General features: G+C 40.7%; 1 long non-coding RNA gene across 1 annotated transcript in view; it reads right to left on the bottom strand.

The window, feature by feature from the left end:
- Positions 1-4,770: 4,770 nt before the first annotated feature.
- Positions 4,771-27,027, bottom strand: part of LOC130075486 (uncharacterized) — a 158,575-nt gene continuing 136,318 nt past the window's right edge. The window contains exon 3 of the long non-coding RNA XR_008805525.1: positions 4,771-5,761. This is a non-coding gene — a long non-coding RNA (uncharacterized LOC130075486). The remainder of the gene's footprint in view (positions 5,762-27,027) is intronic.

Here is a 27,027-nt window from a genome sequence, read left to right as displayed (position 1 = left end):
TGTTTTAACACAATGATCTATGCACTCTTGAAATCCCCTTAAAGAAATCTGATCTCAAGTGGTAACAGTATGGCGTTTGAGTCACATGGTAATAACAGGTGTGAATGGTCTGTCTCACCTGCATGATGACTTGTGAACGGCTCAAGGTCCCAATATACTTCAAGCTAAATTAAAGAATAAACTGGTGTTCGTTTGGGAAGTTCGAAACAGTTTGCCAAAGCGAACTTTCCAGAGTTTGGTTCAGCTTGTAATAGGGTGACCAGATTTCTCGGAGTTGAATAGGGACCGACACAGAACCGGGGGGGGGGGGGACATCTTGCTATGGGGGACATCTTGCTATGACACACGCAAGGTCTCTCGCTCTCTCCCTCTCTATCGTTCGCGCGCTACACGGGCACACACACGCAAGGTCTCTCGCTCTCTCCCTCTCTGTCATGCGCGCGCTACACGGTTTTGAACATAACATACATACATATTCACGTAGCCTTTCGAAAACGAAACCTATAATATATAAAAATATATATTAACGATGAAATACGGGACAAAACATGATTTTTTCATAATAAGTCGGGACACTAAAATTAGAGTTGAAATACGGGACTGTCCCGGGAAAAACGGGACGTCTGGTCACCCTAGCTTGTAAACATCTTCATTGGTCAATGACGATTACGTAATAGGTAGGTGTGCGCGGAGGCTCCGCCTTCTTTGATTACGTAATAGGTAGGTGTGCGAGGAGGCTCCGCCTTCTTTGACTAACGAATCTTCTCCAGTTCATTACTCATGTGTAGTCCGTTATGGTCAGACGTTCGTGACTAAAACACAAACACACCGGAGAGCTGCTTAGTAAAAACTGAAGTTGTAATTCAAATTAAACGAGGCACTGACACTGTCTGTTCATGTTTAATACTGTAAAGCTGCTTGTTTTTAAATCATCTATTGCATAAAGTGCTGTATTAATAAATGTAACGTGACTTTATGCCGATTTGGTGAAAACATATAACAACGTGGATGATCTATGCTTTATAACTGGTGTTTTCTCAAAACAGTTTTGTTGTATGTTTATTTTGTTATTGAGAGAAAAGCACACAGCACATATTTACATATTCATCTAAATGTTGCTCTCAGCAGCGTGAGCTGACAGTATACCGCTGCTCAAGTATTTTCGAACTTCATTTTACCCCTTAGCGAAGAACGAAAAAGAACTTCGCCATAAGTATATCGCTGCTTTCACCTGAGACTTATGCTAAAAACAGGCATAGACAGGGCCTAGATGTTTCTGGTCTTGCCCTTTAAATAACACTTGGGCACCTATAAAATGTTTACAGCTTAGTTGAGCTTTGAAATTTTCATACTTTATTTCTAATTTTCAAAGATTTTGGGTGAATATACAGTATTGGGTTTTCTATATTAGATGAACAAAGTTTACTATTAAAATATATTTTCAATTATTTAAATGTTATTATTTACATTTTATAAAAATAGGCCTACATAAAATATATAACATGTTACATTTACAAATTTCACAAAATACTAAAAAATATTTTAAATTATTTATATTAAATTATTTAAATGTAATTAATTCCATTTACAATTAGAAATTTTACAAAATAATATATATATATTTTATTATTTTATATTAAATTATTTAAATTTAATTGTTTACATTTTATTAAAACAAAAAAAAGTTATTCATGAAAAAAGAAAAAAGAACTGTATATTTAGACATGTCAGTGCTGGAAAATTAGGGCCGTATTTTCTAAACAGGGTAAATTAGGTGAGAGCGGAATTCAATAAAAGCACAGATGGGAGTGGAAAGTTCTGCGCGTGATCTACTGACGATGCACAAATTAAAGGACACAGACACAACTGGATCATTTCCATAATGACCTCAAATACCAGTAAATGGACTAGCGTAAACCTTAGTAAATCACCTTGCATGATTAATTTAAATACTCTCCTCCCATACATTTTGCTTCTGAAAGGAAAACTCCTACAAATAGGTCAGCCGAAAAAAATAACCCTGTCCACGCCTTTTCAGCGCAAAATGTTCACTGTGTGTCTTTAGTAAATCCTGACAGTAGTTTTTTAACGCCAAAAGAGGGTTTGCGCTGGAGCAAGCTGTTAATAAATCTGGCCCTTAAAATGCAACTAAAAGTATTATATGACATCAGCTCAAATTCCCCCAGCATGTCATTGTGGTTGTTGTGGTGATGACCCTGCACCACAATACGTTAAGCAATCATTTCATATCTGATCTTACGCTGGTAAAATCAGCTGCGTGTCAAGTGATCTTGCTATGAGAAAAAAAGCTGACATGATGACAGATTGAGTGTCTAATAGCGGAGGAGAAGAGATAGATGGGGATCTTGCATGTTCGTATGAAGCACACCAGTAATTTCCCCAGGTCATCTACACTTACATGTGAACATCTTTCATGCACACAGAAAGACAGAAGGGAGGGAAGCGCTTTATAATTTCTGAAGAGTGTAAAATGTGTGAGGTTGTTAGAGAGATAGAATGGTACAATATTCAGGGACTCATATTATTCACTAATCTATTAGTGCCAATTAATTCACGGCAGCAACTTGGGCGCAGTTTCTTAATTTATTATACTGGAGATGTAAAGTGGGGCAGAAGGAGAGATGTAGAAGAAACGGCTTGTGGTTGAAGAAAAAGTAGCTTGACTGAACATATTCCTGGAGATCTAGTATCTATGCACTACTTCTCCAGTATGGCATGACCAAACATTTTCCAATTCCCAAGGCCTGTCCATTAGTAAAACGGTAACACTTTACAATAAGGTTCATTGGTTAATGTATTAACTAACATTAACTAACAATGAGTAATACATTTGTTACAGTATTTATTAATCTTTGTTAATGTTAGTTAAAAAAATACAACTGTTCATTGTTTGTTCATGTTAGTTTAGAGTGCATTAACAAACACAACCTTTGATTTTAATAACGTATTAGTAAATGTTGAAATTAATATTAACTAAGATTAATAAATGCTGAAGAAGTATTGTTCATTCTTAGTTCATGTTAACTAAGGTAGTTAACTAATGAACCTTATTTTAAAGTGTTACCAGTAAAACTATGAATAGGTCGTTCCTGTAATGCGGCACCTTTTGAACTCTGTAACATTAAAAATGAATGTTTGTGTTGGTCTTGTCAATTGCAGTTAACCTTTATTAAGTATAGCTTGATTATTTACATACAGGATGGAAATAAAAAGCTTTAGTCATGTTTGAGCTCTTTATTTTCAGCCTGTTGACAGTTATTTTACGTCAGTTTGTCAACATGAATTTTAAGATTTTTAATTATGTTTTTACATTTTTATATTACAATTCATATCGAACAGGATGGAATGTTTCAAAGTAAAAAAAAAAAACATAGTACATGACAATACATGGCAACATCATAACATAATGGCAACAGCATAAAATTCACCTCCATGTCCCCTTAAATTTGTATTTTAAGATAGGGGTAATTGTACTGCATAACAGGATGGACCCTAATATATTTGATCTATGAGCAGTTTAGTGATGAATGGGTTCAGGCTTTATACACTGTGCCCTCAGAGAGACAAAGGGCAGATACTGTGACATTCTCATCTACGTCATTCTCCTGGCAACCTGTTATTATTTATGGAGATTATTAATAGCATGCCTTTGAAGATGAAAAGGCAGAAGAGCCCTTGCCGATCACGTCTCGGTTGTTTGGAAGTTCAGATTGATAGCGAAAAAAGAGTTGTGCTTTTCTCATGGCAGCCACTTGATAGCTGAAATTTGCAAGCGTGGTCGTGAGAGTCTGGTTTATGGCTACATCCTGTATTCAGATTTACACATCAGAGAATCGAAAATGTAGTGGAAAGAAAGAGGAGCGAAAGCACAACCGAGAGGGGGTCTTTTCAAGGTGAACTCCTTCAAGAGCAGCGGTTGGACAATATTCAAAAGCTTTTTTGGTGTAGGCCTATGCTAAAACAGTTAACCGTCTGCTGGGCTCACTGCCTGAAAACTGTCCCAATAAAAATCATTCCTTCATGCCAGGTCATGCTGGGCTCAAACATCCTTCTTGCCCCAGCGAGTTGCAGAAAGGTACGATGAAATGACCAGCAAGGTTTTTACAAGGGAATATCAACTGTTATGTGAAAGGAGTTTCTCAGGCACATATCTGAGATTCTCAGCTTATTTTTGGGATTGGAATTAGTTTACTAAAATCTAAAATGTAAACTAAAGTGAATCATACATTATGATGTACAGTATGAGATTTGCTAAAGTTTACATTTATTCAATTATTAGTGTTTTTAAAGATTAACTTTACTTGAGCATAATGGGAAAGTTTGGAAAAGAGCATGCTTTATATACAGTGTCCAACATCAGTGGTTATATGTCCAATATTAAATAAAAAACTCTAATAATAGCAATGACCATGCAAATAATCATGCAAATAAGTCAATGATTATGGTTATGGAATTTTCCAGAAAAACACAAGACACCTGAAATTACCATATAGCAAAATAATAATAACAATAATAATATTTTTTAATTTTTATATACATTTCTATTTGAAACAAACAAACACACACACCGATATGTATTTGTGGAGATATAGGTGTTTAAAATAGATTTTGGGCAATGTGTATATTGCAAATATTTATAAAAATGGCAAAAAAATATATGAGGAAAAATACCTAAAATAACTAAAACACATTGAAAAAGCTGTGTATTTTGAAATAAACATATATTAATATATTGCCATATGGGTTTTATAAATGCATGTCATCCATGTGAGAGATCATGCATAATAATATTGATTAGTATAATCTCAGAAAGATATGTCAGTGTAATACAGTCTATATGTTGTAACTTGTACTTGTATCCAGTGCAACACACACCTTTCCTCCTTGTATCTGAACACCTCCAGCTGCTGATATGTATTTAATATCCCCTGTTCCTTTGGCATAATACATTCCAGTTGTGCCTCCTTCCTTCCAGGGCTGCAGGCCTGTCTCCTATTTTATTTTTTCCATTCTCCACTAGAAGGATGTTGGCGATGATTTATAGAGCATGTCCAATTGGTTTCTGTGTACCAGCACAGGGCAGGGTGTCACAAGTGTGTTGGTACAGTAGGTCAAAATCCAATAAGGAACGAGGTGGGGATGACCGATATGGGCATAAGCCAACTTTGCCAAAAAGTTTTTTGAGGAAATCAAGTTCCCCATCAAAGAGTGTTTTATGCAGGGGCCCTGCACTGAAGGATTTTCAGCCTAATTACCGTGGAGGCTGGGCAGCCCAGCGTCAGATACCAGGAAAAGAGGCAGTGAAACATAAGACGTTTCAGGCTACGAGACCTGCTCTCTCTGCTACGGGCTTGTTATAAAACCCCCTTTCTCTCTTTGATACCCTTTTCAAAAAAAAAAAAAAAAAATGAGACTGCTTGCCTTTGGCAAATGAAAGTGTACTGGCACAAAAAGAATCTGTGTGTCCTTTTTCTGAGATAATAGAGACATAAGAAACACTCTTTTCACTTGAGAGAGCCCTGCATTAAGCAGTCTTTGGGATGGAGAGCAGGGATTTCTGTCAGTGAAGTGAATGGGGGTTAGCACAGCTGCTGAGGGCTTGGATCTGGTACCATGCTGGCTGCCTGTTTGAAGAGGGCTGCAGCTTAACAGGGCCTTCTAATACCTCCATTGTTCGTCATGCAGGGGTGCAGACCTCGAGTGCCAGGCTGAGGTGAAGAGGTCCACAGCTGCACCCAGTCTGAGAAGAGAGAATGTTGAGGTTTCGATTTTGTTGGGAATTGATTATAATAAACGAGTATAATAAATCTCAATGCAAGTTTTAGTATAGCGGTACAACAACTATGGCATAATATGAAAATTCTTCAATCATTTATGGGACTAAAGCACTCAAGCCTCAAAAAGGACACAAACTATTTTTTTAACACCTCAGTCCCCATTCATTGTAATTGCATGCAAAAGACTGGACCTAAGTAGTAAAATATTTTTAAAAATCTTCTTTTGTGTGTAAAATACATTCATAGTTTGGAATGACATGAGTAAATGATGACAGAATTTCAATTTCCGAATACAAATGGACATTTTTTTAAAATGGACATAATTCCCTTACTCTAAAAAATCCTGGGATGTTTCAACCCATGTTTGGGTCAAATACAGACAAATCCAAACGTTGGTTTAAATTTTTTCAATTTAAATTTTAAACCCACTTGTTGGGTTTGTTCATATTTGACCATATTTGAAGTACTTCAATTTCTGTCATTTAAGAGTTTTCAAAATGCAGAAAATAGTAACAATAAAAAATGAGCAGGAGTGGTAGTTTATATATGGAAAGATGTTGTGTGGTGTATAGAACCATTAAAGGTGCTGTCTGTAAGAATGACAGCTAGTGGTCGAAATAGGTACTGCAGTCCAAATTCAAAATATTGGAGATCATTGTTTCTCCCGCCCCCTCCTCCTCAGACTCAACGCTCACGTGGGTTGCCAGTTTGAGGACATGCAACAGGAACGAGCGCAATTGACAACGAAAGCCGAGGAGACTTACAGAGTAAGTTAATGAGTTGATTTATCCGCGTTTTAATATCCTCTCGTTCATAGTGATTTTTATGTAGATATCTGGGCTTTTTAGGTTGTGTGGAATCTACAATCTCTGACCCAGTTTGTTTGCTCGTTTCCAAGGCTGCAATACGTTGTGTTTCCTGCCAACTGGCATCCCGGGGTGTCGAAATACTATTGGGTGAACTGGCAGTGGGCGAGATCACACAGACCAAAACAAAAACCGACTGACAACACGGAACGTGTAAAATAATAAGTAAAATAACTGGCTGTAGAAGTGTTCATGTTTCCTACATATCTGCAAACATATTATGGTAATTTTATGCTTTAGTAGAGTAAAAAAGTTACATACAGCACCTTTAACCCCTTAACCACCTTTAACCCCACTTTGATCAACTCCTAACGAGTGCTGAGTAATCCCTCTCAAACGGAGTGTACCGCCAGCAGGTGCCACCTAGCTGTGATAAAAATAATAATAATATTTTTCAAAAATATGACCATGATCAACTTAAAATAAGTGTCATTTGAAAGCTTAGAGTCTGAAATTTACAATGAATGTAGCCAATCTGATATACTCCTAAGTAGTGCTGAGTTATTTGCTGATAAATACAACAACAAAAAAATCATAATTTATGAAGTACTTTTTTGTACTACATACTGCAATATGTCAAATACACTCACCGGCCACTTTATTAGGTACACCTGTCCAACTGCTCGTTAACACTTAATTTCTAAGCAGCCAATCACATGGCGGCAACTCAGTGCATTTAGGCATGTAGACATGGTCAAGACAATCTCCTGCAGTTCAAACCGAGCATCAGTATGGGGAAGAAAGTTGATTTGAGTGACTTTGAACGTGGCATGATTGTTGGTGCCAGAAGGGCTGGTCTGAGTATTTCAGAAACTGCTAATCTACTGGGATTTTCACGCACAACCATCTCTAGGGTTTACAGAGAATGGTCCGAAAAAGAAAAAACATCCAGTGAGCGGCAGTTCTGTGGGCGGAAATGCCTTGTTGATGCCAGAGGTCAGAGGAGAATGGCCAGACTGGTTCGAGCTGATAGAAGGGCAACAGTGACTGAAATAACCACTCGTTACAACCGAGGTATGCAGCAAAGCATTTGTGAAGCCACAACACGCACAACCTTGAGGCGGATGGGCTACAACAGCAGAAGACTCCACCGGGTACCACTCATCTCCACTACAAATAGGAAAAAGAGGCTACAATTTGCAAGAGCTCACCAAAATTGAACAGTTGAAGACTGGAAAAATGTTGCCTGGTCTGATGAGTCTCGATTTCTGTTGAGACATTCAGATGTTAGAGTCAGAATTTGGCGTAAACAGAATGAGAACATGGAACCATCATGCCTTGTTACCACTGTGCAGGCTGGTGGTGGTGGTGTAATGGTGTGGGGGATGTTTTCCTGGCACACTTTAGGCCCCTTAGTGCCAATTGGGCATCGTTTAAATGCCACGGCCTACCTGAGCATTGTTTCTGACCATGTCCATCCCTTTATGGCCACCATGTACCCATCCTCTGATGGCTACTTCCACCATGTCACAAAGCTCTAATCATTTCAAATTGGTTTCTTGAACATGACAATGAGTTCACTGTACTAAAATGGCCTCCACAGTCACCAGATCTCAACCCAATAGAGCATCTTTGGGATGTGGTGGAACGGGAGATTCGCATCATGGATGTGCAGCCGACAAATCTGCGGCAACTGTGTGATGCCATCATGTCAATATGGACCAAACTCCCTGAGGAATGCTTCCAGCACCTTGTTGAATCTATGCCACGAAGAATTGAGGCAGTTCTGAAGGCAAAAGGGGGTCCAACCCGTTACTAGCATGGGGTACCTAATAAAGTGGCCGGTGAGTGTACATCATACAGTTCAGATAGTCATGTGTCATTTGTCATTTGAAAGGTCTCAATGAGTAGAATACAACAAGCATAATTGTTTCGGGCTTTTTACTAAACTTGAGTGAGATTTTGTACAAGAAATCATATATGGATGCTTAATTTAAGACACATTTCCGCTCCTAACTTCAAACATTCCGATTGTGGAAAATGACACATCATTATTTACAGCAGATTCTTACGATTAAAATGAGTCCAAACTCAACATAATCCATCACTCAGAAGTAAAGATTTTCATCAAGGAGTTCTAACACAAAAATCCACAGACACACGTAGCCAAGCAAGGTAGCTTAGACTTGGCCCTTTCACTTGTATCTTCATGAAACATACATCGATCATGAAAAATCACACATCATTATTTACAGCAGGAGCTCACGATTAAAAAGAGCCCAAACTCAATATATTCCATCAATCAGATTTAAAGATATTCCTCATGGCGTTCTAACACAAAAAAATACCACAGAGGCACCTAGCCAAGTATATACTGGTGAAGAGCACGCGTTGGTTTTTCGCTTATAACTACATGAAACATGTACAGATCGTAGATTATTGCACAACATTATTTTCAGCAGACTCTCACGATTAAAAAGTGCCCAAACTCAGCATAATCCATCACTCAGATCTTAAAATATTCCTAATGGAGTTGTAACACACGAACCCCCACAGGCGCACAGAGCCGTATATAGATTCAGCACTGATGTCGCGTTTTCACTCATAACTCAATGAATCATGCATAAATCGTGGATAACATCACATCATTATTTACAGCAGATTGTTAAAGCTCCAGTCCGTAACTTTTTTAAGTTAAAAATAATCCAAAATAATTATATTAAAAAAAAACTTATTCTGCCAGTGGTCAAAACTATCTGCTTGCCATAGCTAGATTCAAAACGGTTAGCTTGTAATAATGATTTTAATTCCAGTGGTACTGGTGGGTTTCCGCGGGAAATTCGAGCATGTCTTTGCGTCATGACGTCACACCCGTACACATAAAGAAGGAGTTTCGGCTAGCCGGCTACTGCGCGTGACGAGATGTTTAGATGTATAGGCTTTTCTCGCAGCACTTTACATAATTAAACTTATGGCATCCAGAAAGATCCAAACAACAATCATCAGTGTCAACTGGAGATTTAGCAGTTATAAAACCCAAAAGACTTCGTACTTCGGATTTAAGGTGGCTAGAGAAAGAGAAAGAAACCGTCTCATGCGAACACAAGGATTTAAACATCGGCGGGGCTTTTGAAAAGTGCTTGAACTCCGTGTTTTGAAGGGGTTCAAAACGGAAGAAGAGACGGCTTTTTTCTGCTGAACAAGTAAGACATTTCAATAGTTCAATCGTGTGACAGTACGTTTTCTTAATTCACACAGTTATGGAGTTTCCTTTGTTGTGCCTTTCTCGTTTTGCTATTATGGAGAATATGAATTCTGAACTACACAGGTAGCTGCTAACCATAAAACACATTAAATTTAACATTAGTCACGCAATGCTGATGTTGTTAACATGAACAATTTGAGAACAAAGTAGGCTATAATTTGCACGGTTGCTGTAAATCACGTTGATTAAATCTAACGAAGCTTATCATGTCGAATGCTTTTTCCCCCTTAGTTGGTCAGAACAAAAATGGATTTTACTTACTTGTTCAGAAGACATTTTCTTATGAAAATTCTTATGTTGGTCAAACTTTCAAAAAGTAAATCTGTGATTCTGTATGACATTATACAGAATCACAATTTACTCATCCACACAGCGCGGTGACTGACAGCAGCACTCGCCTCAAAGCACTGTGTTCATCCGCGCTGTTTCATGCCGATTTACAACCCACGTAAAGATAATAATTCCGCGAATCACTGCAGTTACAGATTTCGAACAGAGAGATGGCGACAAAGAGGAAAAGTTCCGGACTGCAGCTTTAAGATTAAATAGAGCCCAAACTCACCATAATCCATCACTCAGCTACAAATATATTCCTCGTGGACTTCTAACACATGAAGTTGCACAGGCGCACCAATGAAGTAGCAGTAGCAGTGATGCTATGTTGTTTTGATGTGACGTTTCAGCTCACTCCACGAAACATGCATGGATTGTGAAAAATCGAACACCTTTATTGACAGCAGATTCTCACGATTACAAAGAGCCCAAACACAACGTTGAACGTGAGATATACCTCACGAAGTGATGCATACTTGGCTAAAAAACATGTCTCTCATCTTTCCGGGATGCAATGTGTTTTCCAATGTTCCCTGAACCATCCGTGTTATGTTTTTTTTTAACGTGGAATAACACAAAATATGTATCATCTTAAAGCTTAGAATCTCAGCTTTTTAAAGCATCTAACCACTTCGATCAACTCTGAACGAGAGCTGACTAGTCCCTCTAAACCGGAGTGTACCGCCCGCAGGCGCCACCTAGCTGCGAAAATATTCATTATATATTTTTAAAAAATATTGCCTTGATTAACCAAAATAGGTGTCATTTGAAAGCTTAGTCTGAACTTTACAGTGAATGTAGCCAATTTGAAAAACTCCTAAGTTATTTGCTGATAAATAGAATTAATTTTTTTCATAATCTATAAAATACTTTTTTTTTTACTATGTACTGCAATGTGTCAAAAACATCATACAGCTCATGAAACATTCACAGATCGTTGAAAATGGCACATAATTTTTTACAGCATATTATTACAATTAAAATGAGCCCAAAATGAACATAATCTATTGCGTTTATGACAACATATTCTCCATGGAGGAACAATTAAAAAAATTAGGGGGCGTCAAGAACTGAACAAAAAGGCCGTCTTGGTTCCAAATGCTGTAACTTTTGAGTCCTTTATCCAATCACCACAAAATTTGATCCAGATGCAGCTCACGTGTAGAGGAACTTCACCAAAAAAGAGTTTCCTCCTACCTTATTTCCTTCCTGAGTTATTCCATGTCAAATAAGAAATATATGCAAAACCATAATAAAAATTATATATATTTGTTGTCTTTTATCAGCCGTTTCTCAGCAGGAGAATGTCCAAATGTAATGTAATTTATATTTTCAAAAAATTTGAAAAGTGTTCTATCAAACGATACCTACCTTTTGACTCTCCTTGCTATAGTTTTGGAGTTATGAGTCTTTAGTTTTGTGTGTCACTCAGAAAACAACATTTTTTTATTGCCTTCCAAATGTGTGAGAACTAAACAAAAAGGCTACCTTTATTCAGAATGCTTTAACTTTTTAGTAGTTTCTGCTATCACCACAAAATCTGATCCAGATGTAGCTCACATTTAGCGGAACTTCACCCAAAAAAGACATTTTCTGCTACCGTATTTCCTTCCAGAGTTATTACGTCAAACAAGAAAGATATGCAAAATCATAATAAAAATTATATATATTTTTTGTCTTTTATCAGCAGTTTCTTGGCAGGAGAATGTCCAAATGTAATGTAATTTATATTTTCAAAAAATTTGAAAAGTGTTCTATCAAACGATACCTACCTTTTGAATCTCCTTGTTATAGTTTTGGAGTTATGAGTCTTTACTTTTATGTGTGTCACTCAGACAAAACAACTCTAAAAATGGCTTCAGGGCTTAAGGGGTTAACTTCGGGTGTGAAAATATTCACATTGTACATTAACAGTAACATGCTGTGAACAACAAACTATTTATGATATTCGATATATTACGAACTGTTCACCACATACACTACAGTTCAAATGTTTGAGGTCAGTAAGATTTTAAAGAAATGTATACTTTAATTCAGCAAGGATGCATTAAGTTAACCAAAAGTAACAGTAAAAATGTTTACATTGTTACAAAGATTTCTTTATATATATATATATTATATTTTTATATAATTATTTTATATAAATGCTGTTGTTTTGAAATGTTTATTCATCAAAGAATCCTGACGATTTTCACAAGCTGTTTTCAATATTGCTAAAAATAAGGATCATTTCATCATCAACGCTATCTCACTACCAATTCGTACGAATTCGTACGACCTCACTTGTACTAACTTGTACGATTTGTCTTAACCCCAGTGATGGGTACGTTTAGGGGTGGGGTCAGGGGTAGGTCATTCGTGCGAATTCATACGAATTGGGCAACTCGTAAAATATGTGCGAATTGCCGAATAATTTCTGAAAGATCATGTGACACTGAAGACTGGAGTAATGATGCTGAAAATTCTGCATTCTCATCAAAGGAATAAATTACATTATAATGTATATTTAAATAGAAAACTGTTATTTGAATTCACAATAAAACACTTTATTTTTGATCAAATAGCTAAATGCAGCCTCGGTGAACATGAAAGAATTTACAAAATCAGATTAAATGGACTGATGGAAGTCTCACAAAGTTTACATCATGATAACGGTTCTTGGTTCATTTTGAATCAGACGTAATCAAAAAAATTCCTGGCAGTTTAGTGAGGGTCACCACAAACTTTTGAACTTTAGTGTATGCCTATATAATACACTTCTGTCTTTTTCTAGTCTGTGGCGAGCAGGACGAGGCCGAGGGCCGCGGGAGAGCGGCATGATGCCGGTGGCGTGATTACTGATGAGCGACACCTGCGCGACGCACCGGTCTCGTATCTCTCACGGAGGAGCGGAAGCATAAAAGGAGGAGCGACGGCAGTGGAAATCGAGAGAGGAACAGGCATGATTTTATGTTGTGTTGTTTTATGGTGTGTGGCGGAAGTCGACCGTGAGTCGACCGTCTTTACTTTCGTTTTTGTATTTGTCTATTTATTATTAAAATTGTTGAACGTTCGCCGGTTCCCGCCTCCTTCTTCCCATAACATCTGAACCTGGTTACATAGTCGATCCTGTAAACAGACATGTTAAAAAATACTATGCCCCGAATAGACTGAGGCGAAGTATACCGAACTACAAAACAACACGGGTAACGCAAAAGGAAAGGCAGGTTCAGAGGAAACAGTGTCTTTCTTTTTTCAGAGAAAAATGTCAAAATAAAACTAAAACCTGACAGAACAGAATAAGCCCTTTAGTGGCCAAATAAACAGACCACTGCTTAAAAATATCATAAGGCAACCTGAATTCAAAGCAATTCCCCTGCAAATGGGGTGTGTTTCATTGATTGTCATTGCTGGGGTTAAGGTACCAGTAAACTTCATGCAATTATTTGCATGCAAACATTCAAATCATTTTATAACATAAAAGTTCAGACCAGACAGCTGCATTCAGCTTTTTTCTCCTGTAATCTGAACTTATCCAACAACTGTGATGCTAGACGGTGGAGAAAGCAGCCATGAGAATAATACGTCTATTGATCTCTGTTGTGTGTGAATGTCCCTCCTATTGACTTCACCCTTGCAATAGCACTAATCTGGATCACAATAGGATCCCAATGCAAATTCTAAGCACTGTTAAATGTCCAGGCCAGAAGGGAGTGCTCAGTTCACTGCATCCAGCATCACTGACCCATACAGCAGGGTCTGGGCAGAATGCAAATTCTATTAGATTCTATTTTGGGCAAGACTTGGGTGGATCAGAGTTGGAGATTGAATCTGGCCTCGGGTCATGTGGCTGCATGGTTCTACAGTAACCCAAACAAACATGGTGGAGAGGCTTCCTGGAGTGAATGAAAAGGAAAGAGCGTGGGTGTAGTCGATTCATCAGAGAATCAGAGTTGCAGCAAATAAAAGGGGAGAACACTTTATAGTGCATTAATGACACATTTTGTTTAGTTAACTACCAAGCATTTTCAAAACAAACAAACAAACACACACACACTTTGTTTTTAGTTGTCTATCTATGGACCTAATAAATGTACTATTATTGAAAAGTTATTGATTTTTTACTATGATATTATATTATCTTTTGTCAAAAAAGTTTTCCCAACCCCTGATTTAAGAAGTGTGTATTTGAACTGACACATTAGAGTCATTTGTTCGGGAGTGGATCTACATTGCTTGCGCTCTAGGTGTTTGATTCACTGAGAATAACAAGCTCATAAGAGTAATTTATTTGGGAGTCATACTACAACCATTGTGACGCATGTTCTTGATTCACTAAAAAGAAACAGCTCATTATAGTCATTAATCCAATAATCAGCAACACTGGTAATGCTGTCTGTTTCACATTGTAGATTCAATAGAGATCTGTTAGAAATACAAAAAGACTGTGACTGTGATGCTTGATTTACCAAATTTATCTTAAGTCAGGTTTCTCCCACCGTATTTAACCGGAGCAAAGGCCTCTGAGCAGCATTTTAGAGCTTATGTCAACCAGGTGAGGGCTGCACTGGACTCCATTTTTAGTTATCACCTCAAGCACCCTTCCCTCAGCATTCAGCTTTGACTGGAGCATTGTTAAACAACATTAAATCAGGTAGACAAGCGAGACAATTTCATTATGTGTCTAGATGGAGGTGGCAGACAAAAGTGAAGGCGGAGATGAGATCTACTCGATGTAATGCAAATGCAGAATGGGGACCAGCTCAGCAGGGGTACTAGAGGGAGTATATCTGTAGTATGTGTTTGGAAAATGAATTTTCTGGTATTCAGAGGGGGTGTTTTTTTTCTCCATGTGGGTGCTGATGGATTTACCAGTGAAATGTAAAATTGGATGCAACAAGGAACAAATATTTTTATATATTTATTTATATAGAATGGCCAAATATATTTAAATATATATATATATATATATACACACACACACTATTCTATATAAAAGTATAGGTGCAACAAGAAGGACTTTTTTATTTTATATAGGCCTAGGCATATACATGTTGTAAAATACATAATGTTATATTAAAGCAAAAAGCTCCCCAGGATCATTCCTTATAGTGATTTGACCACATGTTTCCCACATGTTTTAAGCTTAAAGATCATATTACAGCTAAACATCATATCAGGTGTGAATGTTGTTATGTATCTGTCAGTTCAGCGAGAGCATTACAGACAACATCCTATAAAACAAGCTTTAAAACCCCATTCATCAGAGGCTTAACCACTGTCTGGACTTTCAATTAAATTCCACCTAATAAATATCATCAGCTCTGGAGAGGGATTATGAACCAGATCTAGTTTCGGCCCAGAGTTATAGGAGGACCTAGTTTTTACAGCGTTGCTTAAATTGCTCTTTGATTTTATGAAGCAGCTTTGACACGGTCCCATCTGGAGAAGGGTGTGCGGAGAAGAACTTGCTGCTTCCTCTCTCAACCCCCTTATATATCTTATATTGGGAAGCCAACAGGAAGTAACATTCTACACAAATGCACATTAAACATAAACACCCTCACCATATCATTCATGCACAATTTCTTACATTTCCGCTTTCTTTTTCTTTCTATCCTCCATGTTTCTTTCCTTAAGTCTCCCGGCTGCCCCCTGAGGTCACTATAATTGGACCCTCATTTCCTGAGCATGAATCGTCTGACTTCATATGATGGTCTCGGTTCTCCTTGTGGCCTCGTAATGTTCAAATAGGAACCAAATGCAAATAGCTAAAGAGCCATGACCATCAGATAAAAGTTCATGGCGACAGACAGAGACCTGGGCAAGAAAGTTTAGGAGCCACCGCACGGTTGTTCAAGTGTGTTTTGAGATAACATCAACAAATCGGGACGTTTTACCCATTTGACCTAGAACACTGAGAGCTAGCTGGCACTTATCCCATTATATTTTGCATACTGATAACCTAAGAATAGCTCTGAATCTCTTGCATAAACATTTGTTCCTATTGCTGGCATATCTTCTGACACTCACACCAAAGGTAGACTACAGTTCCTATATATAAAATAATAATTAATTTGACGAGCCTCTGCATAATGCAAATATGTTATAGTGTAAATGTTGTGGCCGGTGCCTCGAACTCTCCATTCACATTCCAGATTTTGTTGATAACAAACCAGTTAATTTTATTTTGACTGCTTGCATTTGAACAGGCTCTAGTCTGGCAACAATAGATCTTTCCCTCCAGCCACTGTGTTTGCTTTTCCAAAATTAGCATATGACGAAAAGACTTTAACGAGGTTGCAAGACTGCCGCAGTTATCTCAGGAAATGAAATAATCACTTGATTCTGAAATCAGATAAATCTTTGGAGTTGAGCAAATAGGCCAGTATAAAGGTCAGTTTGTTGTTTTGTTCAGACACTTTTAAGATCAATTGTTGTGCTTCAAACTGTCTTCCTGTTTTGGTATGACTACATTTTGTTAAATGGTTAGTTCACCCAAAAATAAAATCGCTATCATCATTTACTCACAATCATGTTGCTCTATACCGGTATGCCTTAGTATATTTATCACACAAGATGTTATTTTGAAGAACGTTGGGGTCCAAATAACATTGGACCCAACTCATTTTAAATGTATGGATAAAAAACGTCCCGGGTTACGTATGTAACCCTAGTTCCCCGAAGGGACGGACGCTGCGTGTAATCGCAGTGGGAACGCCCCCAGCGTGACGCGTCTGAAGCATGAATGAAATCAGTCAATGGAGAGAAAGAGCGTACGGCGAGTGACGTCATAGACCAGGAAGCTATAAATATCCCCTGAGCACACAACACGCCAGCTTAAAAGTCACTGAAGCAGCGACCCAAGGGGATGCCGAGAGTATGGCAGGACACGCAGCGTCCGTCCCTTCGGGGAACTAGGGTTACATACGTAACCCGGGACGTTCCCCTTCAGGGACTACCGCTGCGTGTAATCGCAGTGGGAACGCAATACCCACATCCCCATACGACCAAATCCCCGTCGTGTGTCATTAGGAGACACAAGCCGACGAGAGAACCTGAGCCCCGGGAGTGGAGCTAAGGTCAAGGGAATAAAATCTGACGAAAGTGTGCGGTGAGGACCAGCCTGCCGCATCACAAACGTCCTGAAGAGAAGCTCCTGAAAGAAGAGCTGTAGAGGCAGCCATACTCCTGGTGGAATGAGCCCTTACAGCCAAAGGTGAAGGCTGATGGGCCGAACCGTAAGCAAGCGAGATAGCCTCGACCACCCACTTGCTCATCCTTTGCTTAGATGCAGGACACCCTCTCTTAGGTGGCCCAAAACAGACAAACAGTTGTTCCGATCTCCTCCACAGAGCAGCTCTGTGGACATACGCATCTAAAGCCCTAACAGGGCACAGCAAATTAAGTTTCCTCTGGTCTGACGTCAGAAAAGGCGGAGGACAGAAAGCCTGCAGAACTATAGGTCTAACCAAAGTAGTCGGCACCTTAGGAACATAACCTGGTCTCGGACAGAGAAAGGCCTTAACCATACCAGGAGCAAATTCCAGGCACGAGGGAGCCACCGAAAGTGCTTGAATATCACCAATCCTTTTTAGAGATGAAATAGCAAGAAGAAGGATAGTCTTAAGAGTAAGAAACTTTTCCGAAACTTCCTCGATGGGCTCAAAAGGAGCAAGGGAGAGACCTTCTAAGACGATGGTCAGATCCCAAGCTGGTACCCTTGTGCGAACTGCAGGCCTCAGCCTCAGGGTGCCACGAAGGAAGCGAGATATAAGTGGGTGTTTCCCGAGGGAACCTCCACTTGAAGGGGCGTGGTAAGCAGCTAAGGCCGCCACATACACCTTCAGTGTGGAGTGGGATAACCCTGTGGAGAGACGGTCCTGCAGGAAATCCAGCACTGTACCAACCGGGCAGTTAACTGGGTCCTGCTGGCGCTCTCCACACCAAGAGGTGAAAAGTTTCCACCTCGCGGCATATAACTTCCTCGTGGAGGGAGCTCTGGATTGGAGGATGGTCTCAACGACCTCAGCCGAGAGACCAGAATCTATGAGCTGGGCCCCCTCAGAGGCCAAGCCCACAGCCTCCATAGCTCTGGACGGGGGTGAAGGATCGACCCACTCGCCTGAGAGAGCAGATCTCTCCTGATCGGTATCTCTAGGGGAGAACCGTCGAGGAGAGATACTAGGTCCGAAAACCATACTCGGGCCGGCCAGAACGGGGCTATAAGCAGGAGACTGAGCCCGTCCCGGCGAACCCTCTCCAGAACTCCTGGGAGCAGAGCGATCGGGGGAAAAGCGTACAGGCGTGACCTCGGCCACGGATGTACCATAGCATCCAACCCCAGTGGGGCTGGCTGGCTGAGAGAGAACCACAGTGGACAGTGTGATGTCTCTCGGGACGCAAATAGGTCTACCTCGGCACGACCGAAATGTCCCCATAGGAGCTCCACCACCTCGGGGTGAAGACTCCACTCCCCGGGCCTCGGCCCCTGCCTCGACAGGATGTCTGCCCCCTGATTCAAATACCCCGGGAGATAAATAGCTCTGAGAGAGAGAATTTTCCCCTGGGACCATAGAAGGATCTGACGTGCCAGTTTGTAAAGCGGGCGAGAACGCAGACCCCCCTGATGGTTGATGTAAGAGACCACCGATGTGTTGTCTGTCCGGACAAGAACATGGTGGCCTCTTAGGTCTGGGAGGAAATGTTTCAGGGCCTGAAACACTGCCAACATCTCTAGACAATTTATGTGCCATAGACGATGATGGTCCCCCCACAGACCCTGAGCCGGGCGACCACTCATGATCGCCCCCCAACCCGTGAGAGAGGCATCTGTCGTTAGCATAACGCGACGACAAGGAGCTCCCAACACAGGGCCTTGGGACAGAAACCAAGGATCTTTCCACATAACCAGGGCGCGATGACACCGTCGCGAACTCATGATCATGCGAAGCGGATTTCCCCTCGGGGAGAATCCCTTGGTTCTGAGCCACCACTGTAACGGTCTCATGTGCAGGAGGCCAAAAGGTATCACGTTGGACGCAGCTGCCATGAGACCTAACAGTCTCTGGAACTGTTTTACAGTGGATGACCGGCCTAGCTTGACTTGATCTACTGTGGCAAGAATCGAAGCAACGCGAGCAGGTGACAATTGTGCCTGCATCGTCGTCGAATCCCACACTACACCGAGAAAAGTGGTTCTCTGTAATGGAGAAAGAACACTCTTCTTGGCGTTGAGTCTCAACCCCAACCTCTTGATGTGAGCCAGAACGACATCTCGATGCCGAACCGCCTGTTGTTCCGATTGAGCTAGGATTAACCAATCGTCTATATAGTTCAGAATACGGATGCCCTGCAGCCTGAGCGGAGCTATAGCTGCATCCATACACTTCGTGAACGTGCGGGGTGACAGTGCTAGGCCGAACGGAAGAACCCGATATTGGTACGCTTCGCCCCCGAAAGCGAACCTCAGGAACTTCCTGTGTTGAGGGAGGATAGATACATGGAAGTAAGCGTCCTTTAGATCTATCGTGACAAACCAGTCCTCGGATCTGATTTGTGACACGATCTGTTTGAGAGTGAGCATCTTGAATTTGAGCTTTCCTACAGTGCGATTTAAGACACGCAGATCTAGAATGGGACGCAGCCCTCCATCTTTTTTCGGAACGATGAAGTACCGGCTGTAGTATCCTAACTCCCTGCTGGGTGGAGGAACCCGTTCTATAGCCCCTTTTTGCAGCAGAGTTTTTACCTCCTGTTCTAATACCAGAGCCTGCTCGGGGCCCACCACCGTGGGCAGAACCCCTCTGAACTGAGGTGGACGCGTTCTGAACTGAATAGCGTACCCGTTCTTTATAATATTCAGGACCCACTGAGAAACATTGGGAAGCATTTCCCATTCCGCCAGGAACTCTACTAAGGGAACCAGCCTCTCGAGGCTGGCCTCTGGATGAACATCCCGAGTGACAGACACAGCGCCCTGTAACATACTGGCAGGAAACAGCTGGTCTGAACACTCCACAACCCTCCTCGGAGGGGGCGAGCGTCCCTCGGGAAATCGCTCGCCGAGTCTCTCTACGCCCTGTGTAGGCAGGGTTAGTAGAACAGACCCCTGAGGGCATCGGGAAAGACAGGGCACCGTGTTCTTGTGCGGTGAACTCAAGTCTCTCCCGATGGGGACCACCCTCAGAGTCCTGACGTTCAGCCCGTCAGGATTTTTTCGACGCGGCCTTCCTGGCGACAATGACTGTCCTCAGATCAGTCCTGCCCCGAGAGGGCCGCGCCGGGGAGCGCCCCGCCTCGTCCCTCCAGTTTCCCTGCGGGGGGGCACGAGACGCGACACTCCGCTTCTGCTGTGCTCTTCTTGAGGAGGAAGAACTCGACGGCTGGGACTGCCCTTTTCGCTCAGCAGCCCCAGTGACACGTACTTTGAGAGGGATGAATTTTGAAAAAGCAGCCGCCTGTTTTTTCTCTTCCTGGAACCTCTCCGTGACCGAGTGAAGAGCGTCACCGAAGAGGCCCACAGGCGAAACAGGAGCATTTAGAAGGAGAGACTTATCTTTTTCCTTCATCGATGTCTGACTCAACCATAAGTGCCTTTCTGTGGCCACCATGGCTGCCATAGATCGACCAATAGACTTAGCGGACTCTCTGGTGGCACGCAGAGTGAGATCAGCAGTCTGCCTAAGTTCGCTAATCATATCAGCCGAAATTTCACCCCCCTCAGAAACATCTTTGAGCAGGTCGGCCTGATAAGCCTGCATAATAGCCATCGTATGCAAACACGCAGCCGCCTGCCCAGCCGCCGAGTAAGCCTTCCCCACCAGCACAGAGGTATTCTTTAGTGGTCTAGATGGAAGAGCCGGCGCTTTAAGTGAAACCGAAGAAGCAGGAGAGAGATAGCTCGCGAGCGTCTCCTCCGCCTTCGGCATCGCCACATAACCAGCAGATTTAGCACCAAAAATGTTACCATAAGCATTTGACTGATTCGTGTAAATCCTGCTAGAAACCGGTCTAACCCAGGTCTTTGAAACTTCAGCATGAAGGTCTGGGAAGAACGGCAAGCACCGGCGAGAAGGTTGAGGTCGTGCAGACAGAAATCTATCATCTAGTTTGCTTTTGATTTTAGAATCCTGTCTATCAGCTGGCCACTCGATACTGAGCCTTTCAACAGCCCGAGATAACACATCCATCAAATCTTCTTCATTTGCAGTATAATGTGTCACACTAGAACCCTCTGATGCAAAACTTTCGACATCCAGATCCTCAGAACTGGATAATCTCAATTCAACATCATCATATGCCTCCACCTGGGCAGAAGTAACCGCCGCAGCGCGTGCTTCCGAAGCCGGGTGAGAGGCACCGGATCCCGCCGGAGAAAGCTGAGATAGGGCGGGGCCCGTCTCAACATCGCCGGTGAGATCCATCTGCGAACCCCAAGTCAAGCGCCGCCGCTCTGCCTCAACAGAAGCGGGACCCGAGCCTTGGGGAGCTCGCAGCAAACCACTCTCCTCAAAGAGCGATCGCCGCGAGCGCAGAGTTCTAAGAGGAAAGCGTTCGCAATGCTGACAGTCGACTCCCTCGAGAGCCGACTGGGCATGCTGAACACCTAAACAAGCCACACATAACTCGTGAGAATCCCCACCCGTGATGTATCGAGTACAGGGGGGAACACACTTTCTATACTGCTCGCTCATATTGGTTTTTTTATATATATCTATATATATAGTGATAAACTCCTGAGAGAACAGACAAACACAATCGACAGATTCAGACACACGCACAGAGCTGCTGAAGTGACAAAAGCTGGCGTGTTGTGTGCTCAGGGGATATTTATAGCTTCCTGGTCTATGACGTCACTCGCCGTACGCTCTTTCTCTCCATTGACTGATTTCATTCATGCTTCAGACGCGTCACGCTGGGGGCGTTCCCACTGCGATTACACGCAGCGGTAGTCCCTGAAGGGGAACAGGGACATTTTTCAAAATGTCAAAATATTTTGGGTTTCACAGAAGAAAGTCATGCAAGTTTAGAACGACATAAAATCAAATAAAATAGCCCTTTAAGTTTTTCTTGTCAGCTGACCAAAATAATGGACCTGGATGATCTCACAGTCCCTGTATTGTGCTTCAATCGTATTTTCTTATAGATCTGTCAACCTGTAATGCTGAAACTGGATGCAAGGAACATGAAATGACTCAATTTTAGACTGTATTTGATAGCCACCACAATGATCATTTGCATAATGTTTATACATCATTTTCCACATCCAGTATAAAATAAGCATGTTCTATCAACATTTGTCTAGCCTGAAATATTTACTTGAATTTTGTCCGTTTGAAATTAATACTTTTATTCAGCTAAGACACATTAAATTGATCAAAAGGGACTTTTCCATTGTTTCAGGATAATCAGCATATTAGATTGATTTCTGAAGGATCTTGTGACACTGAAGACTGGAGTAATGATGCTGAAAATTCAGCTTTGATTACACATGACGTTATTTGAAAATGTAATGACATTTCACACAATTACTGTTTTTACTTTATTTATTTTTATAATAAATTCAGCTTTGGAGAGCATGAGAGATTTCTGTCAAAAAAAAAAAAAAAAAAAAAATCTCACCAACCCCAAACGTTTGAATGGTAGGCCTAGTGTATATTTAATTACTCGTACTTTATAGTGAAGCTGGCAGTGTCGTGATAGTTGTCCTGAACAGGTGGTCTATCTCACTTGCCTTCACCCTCATCCTGAAAGCCCTCATGTCTTTCCAGCTAAGGATCCATCAGCACTTCCTCTGAGCTGATATCATGCCTGTCATCACCTGGATCTCCACCGAGACTCTTCCTGTAACAGACCTGCATGTCGCCACACAAACACACAGAATGACTACCCAAAACAGAGAGGGCAGTTCAAAAACTGTCATTTCACATCCCGTAAAACAGCACAGGCTGTTTTAAAAACTCAGCATGTTTGAACATCAACAGGCAACTGTAAAATAAGCATAAAAATACCCTTTAAAAGTCATTAGAGAGACATTACAGTCTGAGGGGCGGCGTGCCTTTGATGCCCGTGATTATTAGTGTGCAGTAAAGGCCCGAAGAAGGGGTTAGGTTAGGTTCATGTCTGGGATGCAGGTGATTTAGTTTCTCCCAGTAGGAAGCCTCTGGCTCTCTGACATGTTTTGTGTGACCTTCCATGGGCCAGAGTATCATTAATTACTTGCTGAACTTTTACAGGACGGATCAAAGGTGGAATGGAATTGAACTGACATGCGTTTGGGGTTTGTTATAAGTGTGTTTGAACTAAAGAGGTTGGATTAGCTATAAAAAAAAATCTCACCACATGTGTTGATGCCAAATTTAGTTGTTTTTTAGTTTTAAGTGCCCATCCAACTGTTTTTGGGGAGGTGTTAGCTGTGCAGATATAACAATTCAGTTGAGTGAGGGAAAGCGAGAGAGGCTTTGCAAAAATCCACACCTCAGGCCAGCCATCTGTTACAGAAGCTGGGGAAAAAAGAAAAGAGGTTCGTTCTGACCAGTCACCCCTCTTCTGTTTTCACACTCTGTCTATCAGAATGTATCTACTATTAACAGCTGGCCATTACCTCAGGCTAGGGTTCTGCTTTGTTAAAGATCTGGATCTTGCTTCAGGGGTTTAAGGTGTTTTGTGGGCCTCATATTAGGTACTTGAACCTTCTGGGTGTGTAATCCCATTTATTGTATTTCATTTTTAGCTAATTAATAGGACTTTTCAGAAATGTTGTAGGTACGTGTAACTGAACAAATCATATTAAAAGGTTTATGCAATATTTATTGTGTTGTGTTCCTTTAAACCCACTAAAATGATCATCAATGCAGCATTATTTTAATAAAATAATAAATCTTTACATAAAATTTGTAAATATTACAGTTTTTTTACAGAAAGACTACAGAATCTATTAACAGTTGCACTAAAATATTTTTCAAAGTTATTTTAATTTACAAAGTACTACAGAAAGTAGTATAAAATATCTACTAATAGTGCCACTCAGTTAAAAGAAAATAAATCAAATATAATAATTATTTTCTGCAGATTCTTTCTGTAGAAAAACTGTCCAGTCTGGCACTTGTTAATTACCAGTAACTTGCATGTTGAGGCAAAAGTAGGCCAGAAGTTACATAACAATATGTCATGAGTTACTCCCATAAGCACTTCATATATTATTTAGAGTCAGAGAGGAATATCACCCATTAAATATAAGCCAGGGATTTGCATTTTCAATGTGTATAAAATAATTTGGGTTTAAATACTTGCAAATGATCAGTTTTTTCCATCCACCATCACAGCAATCATATATTTGTGTTGTTTTACAGAAGCGGACTCTGAAACCAATGGTGTACCCAAAACCTCATAAATAAACTGGCCCAGAGGAACAGTGTGAATGTGTATAATCAGTAGGATTGTGCTTAAAAATGCTGAAGACTGTCTTATAGTTGCTCATATAGAAGCACAATGTAGTAAAAAAGAGCGGAGAACAGAAGGGTTGGGTGGGGGATTGAACCTTGGCTATCCTAGAAGCCTTCCGGGGTGCTTTCATTTGCAAAACACTCAGGGAATGGCTCATCCATTTCGCCCTGGCCTCTTCCAGACCCCCCACTGGAGAGATGGTATCTTGTCACCTTAATAATGGCTGTGCATACAAAAAGTGGCTTGGGCTCCGCTGGTGCTTCAATTCAGTTCTGGAGGAGGGGGCATAGATAAACACCTAGAGAATGACTTGAATGATAGCACCAAAGGCCAAAGCTTTGCCTTGGGATTCACTTATCTGAATGGTAATAAGAAATGCAAACAGAACTGAGAGCGCAAATAAAAACAGGCACTGTCTTCATTGCTCATGTGGAAAAAGAAATAGGAGCAGGTGGATAGAAGGGTCTTAAACCTTTGGAAGTCTAGTCAAGTCAAGTCACCTTTAGTGCGTATACAATACAGATGGTTTCAAAGCAGCTTCACACTAATAAACAGGAAAATAAAAGAATAATTGATGAAATTGCCATCAAATAGGAAAAAGTCTAATTCTGCTGTAAAGGAGCTATTAAAAGACAATAGTGTCATTATTTAGTTTATTCAGTTCAGTTCAATAATTATGTAACGTGCATCAATTATGAATCAAGTTCAATTCAGCTGGTATAAGCAGCTCTACACAAAACAAGTGTTGTTTGTTATTCAGCTTGAGTCAGTTCAACAATGATTCAATCCAGTTCAGTAACAGTGTCAATTCTGCAAAATGAATCAAAAACGAAACAAATTCGATTCAGCTATAAAGCAGCTCTACAGAGGACATCATCCAACTCAATTCACTTCAAGTGTTGCTCTCATCCGATATGTGTCAGTGCAGTCAAATCAATAATATGCTGAATATTAAGTGTCTTTTAATCCCCATCTAAGCATGTGACAGGGAGGGAGGGAGGGAGAGAGGGGGGGGGGGGGGGGGATAGGAAAAACCAGGCTCAGTCAATGGCCAAATGAACAAACAGGCTGCGATTTATGATTCTAGGCTGCATAAAGTCATCAATCGAACATTTTAAATCCAGCTCCTTCTGCTTTACCACTACTACGACTCTCACAGAAGTTCTGGAACACGAGCTGAGTCCACATGTGGCCACTCTGATTCTGACTGGTTTGATTGGCCTCCTGCCTTCTTGAAAGCTCGCTGGATCAATTTTTAAGCAGGCAGGAAACACCCCTGAGGAAATCAAGTTTGGACTAATGAAATCCACGGCTATCAAAGGCCTCCCCGCTGGTCAGATACATGCATACACAATTGGGGAAAAGAGCTGCTGCAGGTGACAGATAAACCATATATGCATTCAGCATTTTCAAACCTGACTTGTCAGTCCTTCATAGACACACACATATTCGCTTAATTACTGTGAGGTGGTGAATAAATATTTAATATCAATTCAGCGAGCATGCTTAGTCATATCTCGTGAAACAGGCGAGGGAACTCCACGCATTTTGCCAAGCGAACAATCAATGTTGGCCCTGTGAGCTCAGTGTCCTGCAGAGGGGTCCTGGTGAGCACTATCCCAGCATGCATTCAGGCACACACCACACTGACTGAACTGTGTTAAACCTATCCCTGAGCCATCCTACCAAAGCCTTTTGAAGACATCAGAAGATGCGTGGTGTATGAAGAGCTCACAGTTTTTGAACATATATAGCCAATTCGATTATTATAATTTTATTAAATGATATAAAGGAGTCAGTACACTTTTTAAAAAGAAATTAATCAGTTTATTGTGGAAGGATGCATTAAATTGATCAAAAGTGACAGTAAAAACATTTATAATGTTACAAGTCAAGTCAAGTCACCTTTATTTATAGAGTGCATTGTATAGATTGTTTCAAAGCAGCTTTACAAGGATAAACAGGAAAATAATGATTTAATGATGCAACCAGAGATCCCTTCTGCTGTAAAAAGAAAACAGTGTCATTGTTCAGCTGAGGTCAGTTCAGTGTTGATTTAGTTCCGTTCAATAACGGTGTAAAAATCATCAAAAATGTGTTCAATATTTCTATTTCTAGCAGAAAATATTTATATTTCAAAAAATGCTGTTCTTTTGAACTTTCTATTCATAAAAATTCAAATATGTTAAGTAGCACAACTGTTTTCAACATTGATAATAATAAGAACTCTTTCTTGAGCACCAAAGAGAGTAAATAGAAAACACTTTTTTAAAATGTAATAATTTTTTATTGTAATAATATCTCATAATATTACTGTTTTACTGTATTTTGATCTTATAAATGCAGCCTTGGTGAGCATGAAAGACTTCTGACACGAGTGTATATGTCTCTCAAATAT

Source organism: Rhinichthys klamathensis, unplaced genomic scaffold (assembly GCF_029890125.1).
Source record: "Rhinichthys klamathensis goyatoka isolate OS25496 unplaced genomic scaffold, OSU_Roscu_1.1 h1tg000579l_1, whole genome shotgun sequence".
Classification (NCBI taxonomy): Eukaryota; Metazoa; Chordata; class Actinopteri; order Cypriniformes; family Leuciscidae; genus Rhinichthys; species Rhinichthys klamathensis.
This window is presented reverse-complemented; position numbering and strand designations above follow the sequence as displayed.